A 20,388-nucleotide genomic window follows, 5' to 3' on the forward strand; every position below is an offset into this window, starting at 1 on the left:
TTATATCATACAGTTGTTTGTCAAAGCCCCACCTATCCTGTACAGCGCTTCCTTTCTGATAATTGCTACTGAGATATGGAGCTAAATAATGGAAAGGGGAGAAAACTCTCTAATTCTTACCATTATCTTGAGAGAAGCCTGTTAAAACATGAACTCTTGATATTTTCTTCCAAGCTCCTCCCCTGCAGTAGGTTTCTGAGCATCCCTGGAATTTCCTTGCATTTGGACAGTGTCCTGAACTGTTGTGGGAAACAGTGAGATTGGGATGGTGCCATTTGGTGTTGAAAGATTCTCAGTTTTGTCAAGAACTAATGGAAACACAGAGTGGTGAGCTGCTCTTAGTCTACAGCACTTGTGCATATGAAATACAAGGAGAACAAACCCCCTGGAAAGGAGCAAAGAGACCACCAGGGAGATGGGATGTGGAAGAGAATCAAAATGTCAAAGTAGAAAACAACTGCTCTGAAATAGGACCAGTGACGGATGACAGCAAGACTCTTATTCCCAATGTGACACTTGAAAAAAGGATGCAAATGAGAAAGTTCTCAATGACTCCTTGTGTTAAGAAGTATCATTAATCAAAAACAATCCCCTAGGAATTAAAGTTACAAGCAGGTTTTGTCACAGCTTGATTTCCACCTTGGTCTCTGCTGTTCACCAGGGAAAGCAGCTCATCCTGTACTCTGTGAGGTCAGCAGGACATCTAGTGGCAGAATAGCATTGAAATACACAGGGGAATATACTGGACCGAAGCTTTGCTTCATTCTTTGGACAGCTCGATTATCACCTTCTTTCTACCACACATAAAAAGGACTGGTTGGGAGCTCAACGTTATATTTTTAACTGACCTGTTGAAAAATATATATTGAAATTATGCTATCCTGTATCTTCCAAACTCCAGCTTTATGGAGGTAAAACACCACTATAACTACTGTGCTTCCTGCCTGTCCTCAGCCTCCCAAGACGCTGTTCACCCTGACTGTCTCCTTCTTTTTGAGGAGTTGGACATATCACGATTGTGTCTGGTTCTGCTTATGTTTTTTGCCCACGTGCAAAGGGTTCTATATGTGATTGCTGCTGGGCTGATTGATGTGATCCTGTTATACAGCTCATAAGAATTTTTTCCCCATCTGTTCTTTCCAAATATATTTAAGAGATTTTTGTATTTTGGCTTTGATGGCAATGGATTTTTTTTAAAGACTCACATTACCTATTATGTTGAACATCTTTGTGCAGCTGTTCCATTCAGTCCAAGTTTGTTCTTCACTGGACACAAACCCATCACTATTCAGCTTTGGCAGCTGCTTAAAAAACAAAACAAAACAAAACAAAACAAAACAAAACAAAACAAAACCCCAACCTTTGCAATGGCAAAATTAAATTTCTTAGTGGAGCAAGAAATACTGCTATTTTACCTGAGGTGAATCATAGAATCATAGAAAGGTTTGGAAGGGACCTTAAAGATCATCTGTTCTACCCTCCAACCTTTCACTAGACCAGGTTGCTCCAAGCCCTGTCCATCCTGGCCAGGCACACTTCCAGGGATGAGGCAGCCACAGCTTCTCTGGGCAGCCTGTGCCAGGGCCTTAACACCCTCACAGCCAAGAATTTCTTCCTAATCTCAATCTACTCTCCTTCAGTTTAAAGTTATTCCCTCTTGTCCTATCCGGTTTGTAATCTGATTTACCTTAGTTAAAATCTGTAGTCCTTACTCTACAGTCACAGACAATGGTAAATCCATAATGGTTGATCCATTGAATACTGCACATTAAAGATGAAAGATGTGAACACTGTCTAGGACTAGGTAGTCTAAGTCTAGGTAGGAATTCTCACTTTTATAATGACTTTGCAGGGTTCATGTACATCTCACAAAAGACCTTTGGCCAATAATGGGTGATTGTTGCTGCAATAGCAGGACAGTTGCTCAAGCAAGAGAGGGCTGTGGCCCAAATTTTAATGGGTATTTAGCAGTGTTCAGTACTGCAATGCCTAAAGTAAGCAATCAAGAGCTAAAGTAAGTGGCATAGCACCCACTTAGCAAATCTCTACTCATCACCTGATCTGTGATGTCCATGGTTCTACCCTGACTCATTTGCAACATTAACTATTTTAGCTTACTGAAAGCCCATAAACTGCAGGCTCAGTTTGGAAAATTAAGCTTTGAAGTCAATTAGGCATTGAAAAGTGAAACACTGAAACATGTAGTCACCTGCTGGTTGGGCTAAAGAGACAGCTAGGGATCTTTAAAACATTTGGAGCCAGATATTTGATGTGATTCCATGTCAGCTATGAAACATTAAAAAGGTTAGAGGAATCAATAGAAAAAAATGGAAATATGAGGGGGTTTTTTAAATTACCCTTTCAACTTTGGTAGTGACTTTTTGGTAGTGATTTTTTTTTTGGTCATGTTTTTTGGGGGAGTAATTTTAAGTTGCAAAGAGAAACACCACTTTTACCAGTAGTGTCCACATCAAATTCGTTAAGCAAACCAATGAAGACTGCTTGTAAATTGTCTGCAACCTTTCAGCTGTGCACATAGATGTTCTGCTGAATACCTTAGTCCTCTCACTATCATTCCTCCTCCTCTCCTTTTGACTTGTCACATCCAGTAGAGAAAGTCTCCTCCACCTCCAACCACAACTGCAGACAAGGAGACACAGAAAGTCTGACAAACACTGGCTGCGCTAGCAAAAGAGAACTACCTCTCACAGGGAAAAGGGGGTATCACCCAGAAGAATCTGGGGAGGATATTCACCTTGGAAGAGGCTGCTGTTGTCCCCTGTCCTGATCTCCTGTGCAGCACAGACTACAAGATCCCTGCAGAGAGCAGCAAACAACACCCACTCTCCCTGGGCTTGCACCTAGAGGCAGGACACTGCTGAAAAGAGCTATGGCCATCCTCCCTCCACTAATGCCTCTGCACCCAGCTTGAGCACCATGCTACAGAAAAATATCTAATTTAACTCTGAAGCCTTCAGGTGATAAAGAATCCATCCTACTTTCTAATGACCTGCTCTAGTGCTAATTACTCACCCTGTTGACAACAACCTTCTTCCATCCTGAACATTCCTGCCTTTCCTGTTAAATCCTTGTCTCCAAGATTGTTAACTCCTACAGTCCTTCTGTCGGAGACTGAAATGTTATCATTTATGGCTTAAACATTTTTATGAAGGACTTTTGCCTATTTTAGAAAAACTGTATAACAAAAGCTGCATGGAGGACTACCACACCCTGAGTGGGCCTCCTGACTGAGGCCCTGGACTGCAAGTTGACGGTGATAAAATAAAATTACTCAGGTCTGGGCTGGGGGAGAAGAATACATTCACAGGAGGATCAAGCCTAGCACTTTGGGGTGGAGAGCACAGCCCCAGGCTTATCTGCTGCCAGGCTCACACAGATCCCTACACCAAAGCAGGGAGGAGGAGAGGTTTTGGGGGCATGGTGAAAAAAGCCGCTGGTCCGAGGCAGTGAACACCCATCCTCTGCTGAGGCAGTGAATACCCATCCTCTGCTGCACAGACCAGCTCAGCTGTGGGGGTCCCCACTCTGGGAAGGCTGCATCTACAGGGCAGCAGATGGGGTGTCATGGCCCATTGAAGCCCCATCCCCCCCAAAGGGGTCACCAAACCCTGCACCAGAGCACTGTGCATAATGCAAAATAGAGCAACAGATCCAGACTCTTGCAAGGGACAGTGTCAAACCTAGCCCCCTCAGGAGAGGCACCTGGGCGTTCTCACCTGCCCAAACATATATTAATCCTTTGGATTCTATACTCTTCAGCGCGAGGGACCCTCACCACCAAGAAGACCAGATGGAGGGCAGTGACAATGCTGGCAATTATACAAAGTTTAAAATTTTTTATGTAACTTTAGTCAGTTTTATTCCCCTTTGCCCTGGGGGAAGGGAATTGAAGTTTCTTTTCAGGGCATTGTTCCACCAGGTGAAGTCTGATGAACTTAACATCTCAACAGACTGGGAGTAGCACAGAAGATACACAAAAGATAACGACCATCAATGACCATTAACGACCATCAACTCCAAACATCACCCCTGGCATGGTTGGAGACACCTGGTCTGAGAAAAGAGAGAGCACCAAGAATGAGAACCTAATTAGCATCGGAGGTGAAGAAATCCGTATCCAACAGCAAACCAAATACTAAGAACTGTGCAACTTGGGACAAATGAACATTGAACCAATGAATTTCTATGGATTTTGACTGTGTAAAATACGTGAGAAATCTAGTAAAATCCATATGTGATGGAACAATTTTCTCTGCACACCCAGGCTATGTGTGGATGAAATGGTTTCTGTTGCACATCCTGGCCAGAACAAGATCCTGGCCAGAATAAAGTAAGGCTTTTATTCTCTAACACTAAAAATGTTGTTGGAGAGTTTTTTGGTTTTCCTGTAGTTTCGGTGACAACGAGACATCATTGGGACCTTCGGAAGGGTGATTTGCTTCTACCTAATCCCTGTCACTCTCCCTGTCCCTCACCCACCCACCTTTCTTTCTTTCTTTCTTTCTTTCTTTCTATCTTTCTTTCTCTCTCTCTCTCTTTCTCTCTTTCTCTTTCTTTCTTTCTCTTTGCCTCTTTTACTATTAAATAAAATACATCAAATTTTTTTGCATCAACATTTAACCTCATTTGGTTTTAATCAAGTTTTGGAGTATATTTTGAACCTTTCTGGGTTTGATCTGTTTTATTTGCAGGCTTAGTTTTTTTTGCTCTTCTGTGTTTAGACCAGTTCATAACACCTTCTCTGTCAGCAGGCAGTAACATGAGGGCAACCAGTGTCTGCAGCTCAGAACCATGTTCATATTGGTGGCTACATCTCTTGTAGTAAATATTTTGGGTCCTGCTTTGTTTCAACACCCTTCAAGCAAAAGATCGGCTGTATAAGGATAAAAACATTATCCAAAGCTGTAATCAGTAATAATAGTCTTAAGGGACACAATAAATCCCTATGGCTTAATGTGTGGCTGAACTTCAAACTACTATGGAGAAGGAAGAGGCCAGGACAAAGCTTGTGCTTCAGGCATCTCACCTTGTAATACATCCTAAAGACATGTTTGTGGTTTTCTCTGTGGTGTTGAGTCTGATCAGTGTCTGTAGAAAGATACTGAGCTGCAGTTCTAGTGAGAAGGACAATTTTAGTGATACTGCAAACCAAAGAGACCCATCATTTCCCAGAGGAAAAAAAAAAAACAATGGAGGAATTGTCCAGCATGTCTTCTCTTTCGGGAATGGGGATGACACAAAATAAGTAACTATTTAGCTCACAAAACTGGAAGGATTTCTTTCTCTATACTATTTTTCCAATGTAGGAACCAGTGAATGTGGATTGTCACTTGATACTTCATTTCAGTGCAAACCTGAAGAGTTCAAATCCTCAACAAATTGAGCTCTAAGTACTTCCTCTGGACACACTTGGCTGCTGTTCCCAGAAACCTCTTCCTTCTCTTCTCTCATTGTTATTGAACTTGCTTTCATAGTGTCAGCCCATGAGATGAAGTAAAACGTGTGGCCAGAGACCAGAAGACTCTTAGGTTTTACAAGGCTCCTTGGCATCAATTCCAGCTCCCAAGTTATTGCTTTTCACTCTTTCAGTAATACGAAAAGTCAGTCCAAAAAGGCCAAGGGAGAGTCAAGACAACCTCTGAACTTTCAAAAACAGGCCATTTGTCTAAGTATTTAGAAATGAGCACTGAAGCAGACAGTCACTTACTGAGAACAGGTAACCAAGAATTTTATTTCATGGAATCATGGCACCATAGAAGAGTTTTGGTTGGAAGGGATCTTAAAGTTCATCTTGTTCTACCCCCTGCCATGGGCAGGGACACCTTCCACTAGACCAGCTTGCTCCAAACTCCATCCAACCTAACCTTGAACACTTCCAGGGATGGGGCAGCCGCAGCTTCTCCGGGAAACCTGTGCCAGGGCCTCAGCACCCTCCCAGCCAAGAATTTCTTCCCAATCTCTAATTTAAATCTACCCTCCTTCAATTTAAAGCCATTCCCTCTCATCCTATCACTGCACACCCTTCTCACAAGTCCCTCTCTAGGCTTCTTGTATTCCAGTAAAACCAATTATTACAATCTTTGAATCCTTTTGATAGTCTTTCAGTGCCACCATTTCCCAGAATAGCTGAAGTACTCAGAAATCAGAAATTATATGAAAGAAGACATTTTAATGGCACCTGATTTTAAAGGCACTGTCCATAAACACACAGGTAGGGGCAGGAGGCTGCAAATTAACCAGCTGAAACCTGAGACATCCATCACCAGCCTCATTATAAAATCTGGATACATTTGCCAGTTACAGATGCTCTCCCTTCTGGTTTTCCTTGCACATCCCTAGTTGTTCTGAATATGTTCAGATTAACACAAAGAAGGTGGCTGTTACTTAAATGCAGGTGGCTCTCTGCAGACAACTCCATAGGGCCAGCTGAAGGCTGCCAAGCAGCAATTTAGCATTGTCTCTGTTTTCACAGAAGGACCTAAGTGGCTTGGAAAGCATAGAAGAAGGAAATGTTTTCTCCATGACATACTATGGGCTGCGTACCATCAGCATCCTTCCTCAGCAGCTGCACTTGATAAATGTCATCAGCAGCCTGGGAGTCCTTTTGGGCTTCCACTGTCAAGAATGACTCTAAAGCAATCATGCAGGGACAAAACCCGTGCTCCAGAATCGCACTGGTCACACTACAATGAGTCCTTGCGCGACTGGGCTGCAAGACTGAATTCTTCAGAATAAATTCAATTTCAGCTGCTTATTGGGCGTCTTGGTTTGAAAGACAGGTGTCTGCCAAGGAAGGCAGAAGCCTCTCTTGGAATGGCAGATGCAACCCCCCTTCCCTCCGAGTTATTATAATTTTGAAATCAAGGGGGCTTTTAGGCAAAGATGTGGGAAATAGGAATAACAGTTCTTTACTATTATAGATATAACCAGTCAAACAAAACAACAACAACTATGGCAGTAACAGCAAACAATCACAAACCCAGTGCCAGCCTTCTCGGCTGTCAGGCCCTTTCCCCTCGGGTGCAGTTCCGCTCGCAGCCGGCAGGGGCGCTGGCGGCTCCCGGTGAGCAGGGCAGGTGCGATGGTTCCCCCGCGGCTGCAGGGGGCGCTCCGGAGCGAGCTCGGGGAGCACGCGGCACCGGTGGCCTGGGGTCCCGGGAAGGGATGGGACAAAGGCTTCACAAACCGCTGGGCAACCGATCCCGGTGTCCAGCTGGACCCTTGGGAACAGCAGGCTGGAACGGCAGGCTGGCAGACGCAATGTATCCAAAGGGGGTACCCCCCGGAGGTCCAGGCAGGCAGGGCGAGCACGGCTACAACGTAGCGAAGGCTCAAAGCAGCGGCGGGGCAGGGCGGCCATGGCCCCGCTCCCAGCGGGGCAGGGAAGGCGGGCTTGGGATCCCGGTGTTGTTTCCAGCAGAAAGAAAAGCAGCCGTAGGAAAAACAGCTTTCTCTCTGGACGAAGAGACCAAACTGTCCCACACCCAGGTGAAACAAAAGAGTAGCCAGGCGTACCCCACCCCCAGTGGGTAGCTCTTTGTTTTCTTAAGTACCCAGCGATCTGTCGTCTTAGTAACAGTATGGGGAAAATTCCTTCAACAGAAAAAAACCCTAGAACTCCAAAAAAAACCCCAACATTGGGAATCAGCAAATTTAGTGATCTAGTCTTTAGTAAACTATCCAGTCCTAGCATATGTACTTGTGTTGGTTTTTCACGGCCTGGTTTTTGGTTGTGGGGGGCCACAGAGGTGGCCTCTGTGCGAAGCTTCCACTGTGTCCAGCAGAGCCAATCCCTGATGGCTCTGAAGATGGACATACCACTGGCCAAGGCTGGGCCAGTTAGAGATGGTGGTAACGCCTCTGTGATGACACACTTAAGAAGAAAATCAAAACAAAGTTCACACAGTTTTTTCTAGCCAGAGAAGAGGAGGAGGTGAGAATATGTGAGGGAAACAACATGGCGACACCAAGGTCAGTGGAGAAGGAGGGGCAGGAGGTGCTCCAGGCGCCAGAGCCGAGATTCCTCTGCAGGCCGTGGTGATGACCATGGTGAAGCAGCTGTGCCCCTGCAGCCCATGGGGATCCACGGGGGATGCAGAGATCCACCCACAGCCCGTGGGGGAGGTGCCCGTGCCGGAGCGGGTGGATGCCTGGAGGAGGCTGTGATCCAGTGGAATACCCGCTGGAGAGAGGGGGCCCCTGCTTCCAGGCTGGAGCAGCCTGTCCATGGAGGACTGCACCCCGTGGAAAGAGAGCCACAACGCAGCAGTTTTGGGAGGGCTGTGTGCCCGTGGGAGGGACTCACGCTGCAGCAGGGGCGGTGTGGCTGCTGCTCATGAGAGTGGGCCCACGCCGGGGAAGTTCATGGAGAACAGTCTCCCCTGGGAGGGACCCCACGGCCTCACACGGGAAGACTCCTCTCCCAGAGCAGTGGAAGGAAATCTCGGTGATGAACTGACCAAGCCCCCATGTCCTGTCTCCCTGTGCTGTCGCTGGGAAGGAGGGAAGGGCTGGGGGAAAAAGGTGTTTTAAGGGCTTATTTTACTTCTCATTATCCTCCTCTGAGTCTGTTAGTAATAAATTCACTTTGCAACTTCAAGTGGAGCCCATTTTGCCCAGTCCTTAACTCATTAGCCCTTTGTTAATTTTTTTTCTCTCCGCAGCCCAGCTGTGGCAGGGGAGGGTGAGCAAGCAACTCTCGTGGGTGCCTGGTGTTGGGCAAGTGTCAAATTTAAAACCTAAAATAATCCTCATTTACCTGACTTTTCAGTAGGAAAAAAAAGTAAATTAATTACACTGCTTGTCTGCTAGAATATACTAAATTTCCAGACAGAAATGGTGCATGCTCTTATATATACTGTTCTTCAACTTGATATTTTTAGCCCAGTTTCTAAAAGGAAAACAATTTTTTAAACCTTGTAAACGTCTTGGGCTATTTGCGTGATCTTACCAAGCTTCCACTAGAATCTTTGAACCAACTGGCCAATTTCATACAAATATGGGGAAGGAAGATGGGTCCTGCAGAGCCACAAGAGACAAACTCTTGAAGTTCACCTTGCTAGAGCACACAGCTGCATGTGAGCTTACCCTTTATCAGCCAGAGAAACAACACGGGTGAAGTCCCCTTGGAAACACAAGTGAAGATGAAATGAAGCTTCTTTGGCTCTGCTAATCCCAAACCAATTTAATTCTTCTGTCACACCAGCAGTCCCCACCTCCATTCCCATTTCCTACCCCAATCCTGTGTGATCACAAAGACAGATTGGCACTTTGCAAAAAAAACTAAGAGAATCACTAGTAATTTTTCATCCATAATGGGATACGGGCGCAGTTTATTCCTAAAAGTAAAAGTAAATAAACTCAGGAAAGAGCTAGAGATGTCAAACACAGATCTGGTTGCTCCAAGCCCTGTCCAACCTGCGCTTGAACACGTCCAGGGATGGGACAGCCACAGCTTCTCTGGGAAACCTTTGCCAGGGCCTCAGCACCCTCACAGCAAGGAATTTCTTCCCAATATCCCACCTAACCCTGCCCTCTGTCAATGGGAAGCCATTCCCTCTTGTCCTGTCCCTCTAGACCCTTGTCCAAAGTCCCTCTCCAGCTCTCTTGGAGCTCCTTTAGGCACTGACAGGGGGTCTAAGGTCTCCCTGGAGCCTTCTCTTCTCCAGGCTGAGCATCCTCAGCTCTCCCAGCCTCTCTCTAGAGCAGAGGGGTTCCAGCCCTCAGAGCATCTCTGTGGCCTCTTCTGGATTTGCTCCAGCAGTTCCATGTCCTTCTGATGTTGGGCCCCAGAGTTGGAGGCAGCACTGCAGGTGGGGTGTCACCAGAACAGAACAGAGGGGCAGAACCCCTTCCCTGACCTTCCTGCCCACACTGTGGGATCAGCCCAGGACACAGCTGGCTTTCTGGGCTGCCAGCACACATGGCCAGGTCAGGTCAAGCTTGGAAGCGGGATCAATACACACTCCTGCAGATGAGGAGAGGGCTCCAGGATTCTTGGTTGGCTAGGGACACTGTTGGACTCACTTTGTTCTTTATGCAAAACACCATGAAGCTATTAATCATAGATATTTATATGATCCCCATTTCTGGAATATTTTCTACTCAGTTGATTTATTTGTTTTCATAAAATCTCTGTGATATAAGGCCCAGTTATCAAATATCTGAAGGAATTATGACCTCCATGTGACCTGGTCACATGAAAAATTTGCAGTGAAACAGGACACTCTGTCAAGGTCTCCCAAACCCCTGCCTAGTGCAGTAAAACAATGTCTCTAGTCCAGTATACTTACAGATATGACATGATGAGAGACAGCAGAAACAAGACAAATAATACTTAAAGAGAAGGGTAACGGGTGAGTTAGTTTGGGGTAAATGAATGTTCAGTTCATAAAAACTAAGAAGACAGCCCCTCCTAACATGAATATCAATTTGGATTCATGCTTTGTCAGCAGTGGACAAGGAAGGATCACTGGCAGAGGAAGAATCTGAGAAATTCATTCCATGTGGCTTTGGTTATTTAAGCAACTTCTTCTCCCTGACAGCACTGTCTCCTCTTGCAGTGACAGCAGTGTTTGAATGGTTCCACTTCACATCTTCCTCTTCACACCAACACACCTAAGATGACTCCTCTGCAGAAAAGAAGGTGGGAACAGGTTGGTGACAGGAGTGTGAGTGTAAGGAAGGTGCATAGAGGTGAGTAACATCCATTCAAATTATTAAATATCCAAAGCTGACTCAGAAACCTAACTTCCATGTTAATCTAATTACAAAAAAAAAAAAAAATTAATCTCTTTAGCTTCAGCAAATCAGTATTTCCTGAAGTATTGTGATACCTCAGCTGGGCTAACCAGAGCTGCACTAGGATTTTCATTTACAGACAATTTAGTAATATCATATTACATGTAAGAGTTGTGCTAGATCAGATAAAAATGTGTCTTGCATTCCTTGCTTGTCACAGAGCTGCTGCACAGTAGATGTTTCAATGTGCTAAAGACATAAAGAGCTATGAGTATGCAGCTTTGGAATTTTTTTAGGGGTATTTGGATATATCATTGACTTCACTACTTCTCCTGGGCTGAGAAAAAATTTGGAAAGAGAACTATAAAATAGTTGGTATTTTTTATTCAACAATAATCCTGAATAATAAAAAAATATAAATTTTTAGAACAGAAAGCCACAGTCTGTTGTGGGAAAAAATATACATTTTTAACCCTCTCAGCATTAAATTGAAGACAGATTAAGACAAAGTTTTGTGGTTACATATCATCAAACTAAAATATTTCATCTTAAAAACAGAGTTCCATTCTACCTGAATGAACCATTCAGGAAAACAATGCAATTCACACATAATTTTCCCAATTTAGAAAAAATTTCAGCTGAGAAACTTGGATTAATGCTGTCTATATGTCTGTACCACTACCACCCTGATTCAACTCACTTTCACAATAAAGACAAATTAGATCTTTCTTTTGTTTTGTTTGGCTTTTTGAACTTACTACATTGCTCATCTGATTTAGAGTGAAGGCAGAGTGGAGCAGTGAGTAAATCTTTTGTTTAGGGCTGGGGTTCTTTGCTTACTTTTAGATAAGTAACAAGTGTTACAGCAGCAGGGTGAGGGGGAAAACATTTTTGGTATGTGAACAACTTGCGATTACTTTCCCATGGCAAATTAAAATGTGTGTTTCATTACAGAGCAGTCACCTTAGACCTGACATTCCTACATTTCCTTCCTGTATTAAAAAAATTGCTAAGAACAAAAACCCCTATCTAGGAAAAATATGGCAGTGACAATTTCTCACTCAGTATGCAAAGTGGGCAAATAAACTTTGGTTTCCACACAGGTGATATTTGAGGTAAATGCAAAATGATTTTGTATGTGCAAAATTCCTGGAGTTACTGAGATAGGTGTGTGTGCTTCAGAACAGACTTCCCATATGCTGCAATTAAATCTTCAAAAGTTGTTCTGGAAAGTTATACCGCACTTGGAGCAGGTTTGCTCTGGAGAGAGGCTGGGAGAGCTGGGGCTGCTCAGCCTGGAGAAGAGAAGGCTCCAGGCAGACCTTAGAGCCCCTGCTAGGGCCTAAAGGGGCTCCAAGAGACCTAGAGAGGGACTTTGGACAAGGGCCTGGAGGGACAGGACAAGAGGGAATGGCTTCCCACTGACAGAGGGCAGGGTTAGATGGAATACTGGGAAGAAATTCCTTGCTGCAAGGGTGGAGAGGCCCTGGCAAAGGTTTCCCAGAGAAGCTGTGGCTGTCCCATCCTTGGAAATGTTTAAGGCCAGGTTGGAGGTGGCTTGGAGCAACCTGGTCTAGTGGAAGGTGTCCCTCCATGGCGGGGGGTGGAAGAGGATTATCTTTACGGTCCCTTCCAACCCAAACCAGTCCGGATTCAATGACTCAACTGCAGGTTCCTGTTTTCCAGTCTCCTTGCACCATGGGCAGAGCACAGGGTGAAGTGCCTACAAAGACCAGAGACCTGTATGACACCAAAGCAGGCTATACTCAGCAAGGCCATTCATGCAGATTAGGGAGTGGCACATAATGATACAAATCAACATTTTAAAAGCTGAGAACCAGAGCAGAGAGGATAAGGAGACACACCAGTGTAAAGCCTAGAACATTGTTTCATCAGTTTGAGACGTATAAGGTCACCTTTTCCCCAAAGCATAGTTCCCTGCACAGGCAAGGTTGCAGGAGGAAAGCACAAATCTTTCCTTAATATTTGAAGAACATTGGTATTTTAAGAAAAGTGAAGAGGAACTTTCCGCTTATCTACATTTGAGTTCCATAAAAGCATCATTTTAGGATGAGAGGGAAAACAGAATGCTAGGTGAGAAAACTTATGGGTTTGTTTATTTAAACAGTAAACCTAACCCAACACATTTTGCAAATATATCCTGGTCAGAATAGAAAAAAGTCTTGTAAAGATTAGAAGCAATGACTGATCAATACATGCCCTGGGGTGACTGTATGATACTGTATTCCCCATCGTTTGCCCTATGCCAGACATGAATCCTGTGCCTTCCTGTGTCTTTAAGCTGTTTCTCACGAGAGGACAGAGAGAAGCCAGGCAAATTCTTCAGAGCGTTTTTGTGTTGAAGGACACATACACTCCCCTGCGTTCCGGTTGCTACGGAGCCAAGGAAAGCACCTTCCTGCTTTTTCCCAGCTCTCCGCTCTCTGCAGCAGGGAAGAGAGTGGCATTCTCTTGCTTTTTTGCTAGCTTCTTGTTCGTTAGCTAAAGCACAGAGTTTCCTGGGACTTTGGCTTCTTCTCTTCTGGACTGTTCAGCAACACCAGAACATCAATGGGAGGCCTTACACCCCGGCCACGGTGAACCCCAGCTCCAGAGAGAGAGAGAGACAGACCTACAGAACTTTGAAAATCTTCCCAGGTCTTCTCCCCAGTGAGAGGTTTTAACATTATTCTTTTTCCGTGCCTGCATGCACTTTGCTTGTTAAATAAATAGGTTTTTTTCACTTTCCTCCAAGGAATTTCTTTCTGAACCTGGTGAGGGAGGGGTAGCTGAAACCTGCCTTTTATCAGAGGATGTATCTTCCAATTTGTTTCAAACCAAGACAACACGAAAACTGAAATTGAGAAGAGAAGGTTACTTTGTAGACAAACGAAATGGAGGACTCTTGGCCTGAATTTGGGAAAGGGAAATGAAAAGGCGTAAAATAGGAAAAAATAACAGCACATGTACTATTTAATAGCAGAAACATAGTATAGTCTGATTTTTCTAATCTCCAATGCACCGTTAAAATGAGTGGATATATCAAAAAGGCAAATTTTGAAATTGTTTAGAAAAATTTAAAATTCAAAGTATTTACAGAAAGCCACCTGGGGAATGAAATGAGATACCAAGGTAGCTAAACAAGGACAGCCCCAGTGCTCTATTCAGAGAAAATGGAGATTTTCAAAATGTGTGCTTTTTCCTGCCTTTGACTGTGCATGCCCAGATTGACACCACTTTCAAGTTCCTTTCCACAGAGATGGGTAGTGCTAAACAATTTCTAAAACCCACAGCCTTTTAATACATCTCCAGACAGAAAATGGAAAACACAGGCAGCTAAGAACACTGACCTTCAAAACACGTGATCTTAGAAGGCAGAAAGTTGGGCACAAAACTATGGGCCAGGCAGGCACAGAAAAATAGCACCTAGACCTGGAAAAAGACCTGTCCTCCTTGTAGCTCTTTGCGTATCAGTCAGTTCTGGAAGAAAAGAAGATGGGTGAGACTTGAAGGACCACACCAGAAAGGTGTTCAGGAGCTTATGCTTATGCATAACTTGGAGAAGCAAATAGGAGAGAAAATGGCTCTGTCTGCATTTTCAGCACTTTTTTTCCTTCAAGTTTCCCAGGAGGAATGTTGCACTCTCAGAGGGGAAACTGCATCCAGGTTCTAGCTGTATTGTCCTGCCTGAAGGGTGCAAAGAATCAGGATTAGACTTGTGAATCTGCTCCATTATCCCTGTTGCTAGAGTAAGAATGTGAAACAGTCTGGAAAATACAGGAACACCTGATGTTAAATTACATGTATCACAAGTACTTTCAAACCCAGCTTTTACGATCACACAGAAGGGTGCCTTTATCTATGCCAAAACCCACACCGAAGCCACAGGTTTCTCAATAAACACATCTTTTGCAACAATGAAATACTTGTGGGATTAAGGTTTGTAAGAGCAGCTAAAGGAAGACAACTCTTCTCACCTGGCAAGCTTTCTGCCATCTCTGCAGCTCCTGCCTTATGCATGACACTGGTTTGGACACTGTAGTTTTGTACTATGAACTTGCAATGTCTCAAAGTTAATGCTCAATTACACACTTCCACCTAATCTTTCCAGAGTGAAGTAGAAACTATCTAATACTTAGCACGTGTTTAGGCTCAGGTCTTTTGCTAATTAAACAGTTGTGTGCTTGGACATTAGGGTACAGGGTTTCAGGAGGAGCTGTGGGGACAAAGTCTTCCAGGAATAAGCTGTGTGCCCTTCACTCTGGGCATGTTTCTTCTTAAAGCATTGCTCAGCAATGTTGACATTCACAAGACAAAGAAGTGACTTCATTTGGCTTTGTATATTTTATATATATACATGCACACAAAAAAAAAAATTAACCAAAAGATGACTTACAAGTGCTTATTCACTGGGCAGAGTTCTCCAAGGTATAAAGACTTCTATCAGTGTGGTTCCTGGCATACATAGCTTTCCATTACTTTTTTTATTAAAAAGGGAATTAAACCCATATTTTTCTCATTTGACTTCGTACATTCATGATGTCCAAACAACGCCAACAATGATATCATCTGTCTCTTTCCTCCAGGGAGGAATTCAGGCCAAACCGTGATACTCCTGCTTATTCCTAGAGTAGACTCACACCAAAGCAAAGCCAGCAAGCCTCACTCCCTGGTGGGGAAATGCATGTCATAGCATAGTCCGCTTCCTACTGTACCTCCTACAAATCCCGCCCTCTTCTTAAGAGCTGTTCAACACTATAAATTAAGAGTTAAGGCTTGAATCCTGTTAAGTTTGATCTCTGCAGGCAGATACCCAAGGCTGTTCTTTGGCAGGATTGTGCTCACCAGTAAGGATGTGCCCATATAGATCCTACTTCTCCCTGAATACTCTTTCCAGGATATGTACAACATGTAGCATAACTGCTGCTGTCTTTGAAATGGCCTCTGACCTAATAAACCAGATGATTTGCCTTTAACTTTTTAAGTACCCCAGCTCAGGAAGGAGGTCAAGTGTGCCTTTAACTAGCTGCCTGTGTGATGGTGGATCTGCTGGGATGGGCACAGGTCCAAACTCTCCAGCACCATCAGCCTCCTTGCAGCCCCCTCTCCTCCATGCTTTGTGTGAGATTTCCCTTCAGTCAGCAGCACAAAGCCCTCTGGCCCAAGCCTGCTCAGCCTGACACCACTGCAGGTGGAGATGGAGAAGACCAGGACTCCATTTGGGCTTAGTTCTGATGTAGAATTCACAACAGCTTCCAGCATCACACTACCAATGAAATGGTGCCCTTGACCTCTCTCACATATCTCCCCATCTCTCTCCCACTTCCCTAATGACTCAAACCCATTTCAGTAGTTCCCAAGTATCTTTCCTTCACCAAGACAGCAAGTGCTTACTGTACAGAAATGTCTGTGTACACCAGGAGCTTCCAGGAAATGCTTCACTAGGAAACAGCTATGAAGACTGAAGCGCTGCTCTGGGGGGTAAGACAGAACAAAAAAACCCAAGGTCCTGATAAGTTCTGCCCCTCAATCTCTGCGTCGTGGTGACAATAGATGCTGAAGACTCTTGGCTGCCAGAATCTACTTGCTAAGAAATCACCCTGAGGTTCAGGGGCTGTGCAAACAGTATTCTCTTGGTGATCTCCTAGAGGTTCTTCCAGGAGCAAGGAAAGACACTCCTTTGCCCAGATCCTCAGACATTTACTAGCTGAAGAGGTGACAGAAGCTGAATTTTCACTTTAACAGTGGCGTGTGTGGTCCCAGCTCCAACTGTAGACTGCCACAGATGATGAGAGACTCAGCAGTACCCTCAGTGCAAGATGCCATGAGACACCTGAAACTATTGGCAAGTGTGCTGAGCTGCCTCCAGCATTGGCTTTCACAGGGATCTCAATTTTTAAATTTAAATCAGTGTTTCTCAGTACCTTTTAATAAAGGTGAAGCTGCCACAGGCCCCTCTCTTGGGTGCTGCAAGGGAAGCCTGGGCCCCAGCTGGGACTCCATGTGCCAGTGGCAAGAAGGCACCCGTGTAGGCGCCTGTATAAAATAACTATTTTTGAAAAACATCTCTTTATTATAGTGTTGCTCTTTGGAGCCTGTGGCCATGAGGAAGGTCTGTAGATTGCTTGGGTGGCCTTGGGGGACGGTAGCAGCCATCATCTATTCTGCACCCCAAATTCTACAACTAGAAAACAAATTTATCCCTAGAGTATTTATGCTGGCTAACATGCATGGGGGGCATTGGAAACCTTATGCAACACAAGAGTATCCTTTACTCTAAGATCACATGAGCAGTCACATGGCCAGTTTACTCACTGATATATTTAACTTTGGGACACTACAAAACAGAGGAACAGGGGATTGCAGGGACATCTGCTCTGTCACTGCTGCTTCTCAATCTCCCTGAACAAACTGCACTAGTACCCTCATTGCCTGCAAGGACACTTCCAGGGGTAACTCTTGCCAGCTAAAACAGAAGACCCACAGGCACAGTTTTAAGAAAAAAGCAAGCTTGCTGCAGGAAAATAAATTATTAGAAACAGTGCACAATATGGCAATAACAAAACGAACAGTTACTGTGTTATAGAACATGCACATTAAATCCTGTTTGATTAACAGAGTTATTTTTCAAAGTAAAGAAAACTTACAAAGAACATGAACATCTTTTGAAACTGCTGTAGATATGTTTAAAACTTCCAACTTAATTTTTTTTGCTGATGTCTCACTAATTACATTTAGGCAAAATGTTGGGGAGATTCCTATTCCTTGTTGGAACTGTTTTCCTTAAGGAAACTAGGGATCATTACAGGTCTGGAAATGACTGAATGTTACGCTTCTTTGGGATAACACCTATTTTTATTCTAGGTTATTGGCTGTTTCTTGAAACAGATAAATAAAGAGATTTATTTTCCTCTGGTTAAGAGTAACTGGGATGTTTCTGGCCACTCTGAGATTTGCACTGTTGCACAAAAAGCGAGTGTGGAAGACAGAATAGCTGCACCTAGAATCCTTAAGTGGTTCTGCTCCTCCACTTCTTTACAGCACAACCTTGGCACCCAAGCAAGTGGATACAGGATTTCTGAAGACAGTGACAGAAATAACACTACAGGAGACAAAATGATACATGCTTGACAGAGGCCAGTATCAATAGTGGTTTCTAGTAGGAATTCTGTGCATGGGAAAAGGAATTAGATTTTGTGTATTAAAACAAGCATTGCTTTCGCAGAGCATGATAGCCTGAGCAGTTATGGAAATGCACTTTTACTAAAATTATATCTGAGCACCAACACTTACATTAATTTTACCAGACCAATTCCTTCATTACATAGAATGTGCCAAAATGCCAGATCAAACCAAGGTAAATACCTCACATACACCTTGGAAATACACACTGCCCTGAAATTGACAGAATATTTTAAAACTGTAATTCCCTGTCTCCAGAATCTGTTCAACAACACAGAATCAAAGTTTATCTTCAGTGATTGTTTCATTTGCAGACACATTTGTATCAGTCTCAGACCTGCTCTAGCAAAATTGTATGACTGCATTACACTTCAGTTGCATTCTTTCTGTGCACCCCTAGAAATCAGATGGGAAACACTATAGTTTCAGTAAATGGTTTTCTTCCACAGAAATCTCTCCCGTTAAAGGGGCACCTATCATTGCAGCCTGCTATGCCTTTGCTCCTCCACATCAGAAACCAGTCAGAATCCCAGAATGATTTGTGTTGGGACCTTACAGACCATCTCATTCCACCCCCTGCCATGGGCAGGGACACCTTCCACTAGATCAGGTTGCTCCAAGCCATGTCCAACCTGGCCTTGAACACTTCCAGGGATGGGGCAGCCACAGCTTCTCTGGGCAGACTGTGTCAGCGTTTTACCACACACAGAGACAAGAATTTTCCCCAACATCTAATCTTAATCTCCCTTCTTTTAGTTTTCAGCATTCTACCAAATCATCAATATTCAGACTAATTCTTACAGGTGACACACTGATGTGTCAAAAAATCAAGGGATTCCTTACCAGAAGGACAAATCAAATTGTAATAAATCAGGAGGTCCTGATTTATCACAGACAAGCTAAATATCTCTATGAAAGGCAGTGCAATACCAAAAGATTGAGCCAGCTTATTAGCAACACTTATCACAAGCATGTGTCTCAGCTGAGCTCCAGTAGACACTTAGTAACTTAAGGACAGTTTTACTGCACTTCCCTCCTTCAATTTGTCTCAGCACATTGGTTGGAAAGGCCTCATTTACAGAGTCAGAAAGCAGTCTTCGGCTCTTTTGGCCAATTCTATGGCACCGGATATCAATTTTCCTTCTCTGATTGCACTTGTAAGCCTGGGGTCATCCAACCTGACTTTAGTGACACAGGGCTCATAATCTCTGAGGTCGTGACCACCACGTTGCTGTGTTTAACAGGGGAACTCACAGAACTCCAAGACGGGAAAGATTTTTAAATTTATTTTATTAAAATTGTAATTGAGATCATCTTTTAAAAGAGCCAATTTTCCATATGACTTCTAATTTTAAAATGTCTTTTTTTTATAGCATTAACCAAGATTTGGGAGCTATTTTCATATATTCAGAGGAACAGAGAAAGCTATTAGCTAAAACACTTTTTACTATTGAGACAACTGCAATAACATGAAAGCATGTCAGAAAGCATATACAAATCCTAGTGGAAAGAAAAGATAATACTTAGAAAAGGTGGAGTTTTTTCCAAATTTGATCTTATTGTTTTGACTATGTTAGAGCACTAAGAACTCATAGTCTTTAGAATCATTCAATTTGCTGTTGCTGGGGGCCTTTCTCACTGCAACTGCAAAGTACACAAAAGTACTGTAATTTCCCACCCACCCCCAACATAAGAAGGACATAAAGTTATTAATGGGACTGAAGCACTTCCCCTATGGAGACAGGATGAGAAAGTTGTGGCCTGGAGAAGATTGTGTGGAGATGTCGCAGGGCCTTCCAGCATCTGAAGGCGCTATAGGAAAGCTGGAGAGGGGCTCTGCATCTGGAACTGTAGTAACAGGACAAGGGAGAATGGCTTTTAGCTAAAAGAGGAGAAATTTACATTAGATACACAGAGGAAAACCTTGGCTGTGAGGGTGGTGAGGCCCTGGCACAGGATGCCCAGAGCTGTGGCTGCCCCACCCCTGGAAGTGATCGACGTCAGGTTGGACGGGGCTTGGAGCAATCTGGTCTAGTGGAAGGTGTCCCTGCCCATGGCAGGGGGTGGAACCGGATGAGCTTTAAGGTCCCTTCCAAAACAAACCATTCGATTTTTGATGTTTGATTCGATAAATAAGTCATAAAACTGTCATGCATCAGGATAGCTGCAAAACTTTACTTTTGAACCATTTCAAATTTGATCTCTTTCTCCCTGATTGACAGAACTTCCATCAGTAAAAGCACTATAGTTAGTGCTATCTCAAAATACTTTAAAAAACCTTGTAGAACATGCAGATCAGCAGTACTATCACACAGCTTCCTCTGTCTTCAGACAATGCTGCTCAATAGAATTGCAAAACAATGGAGAAAAAACTGCTAAAATAAAAGGCACCTTTACAGAACACATTCCCAGAGGCACAGGTTTACTAAGAAATCCAATACTACG

The sequence above is a fragment of the Corvus kubaryi genome, unplaced genomic scaffold (genome assembly GCF_017639235.1).
Source record: "Corvus kubaryi isolate FWS band 111438036 unplaced genomic scaffold, C.kubaryi_AGA036_p1.0 37341, whole genome shotgun sequence".
Lineage (NCBI taxonomy): Eukaryota > Metazoa > Chordata > Aves > Passeriformes > Corvidae > Corvus > Corvus kubaryi.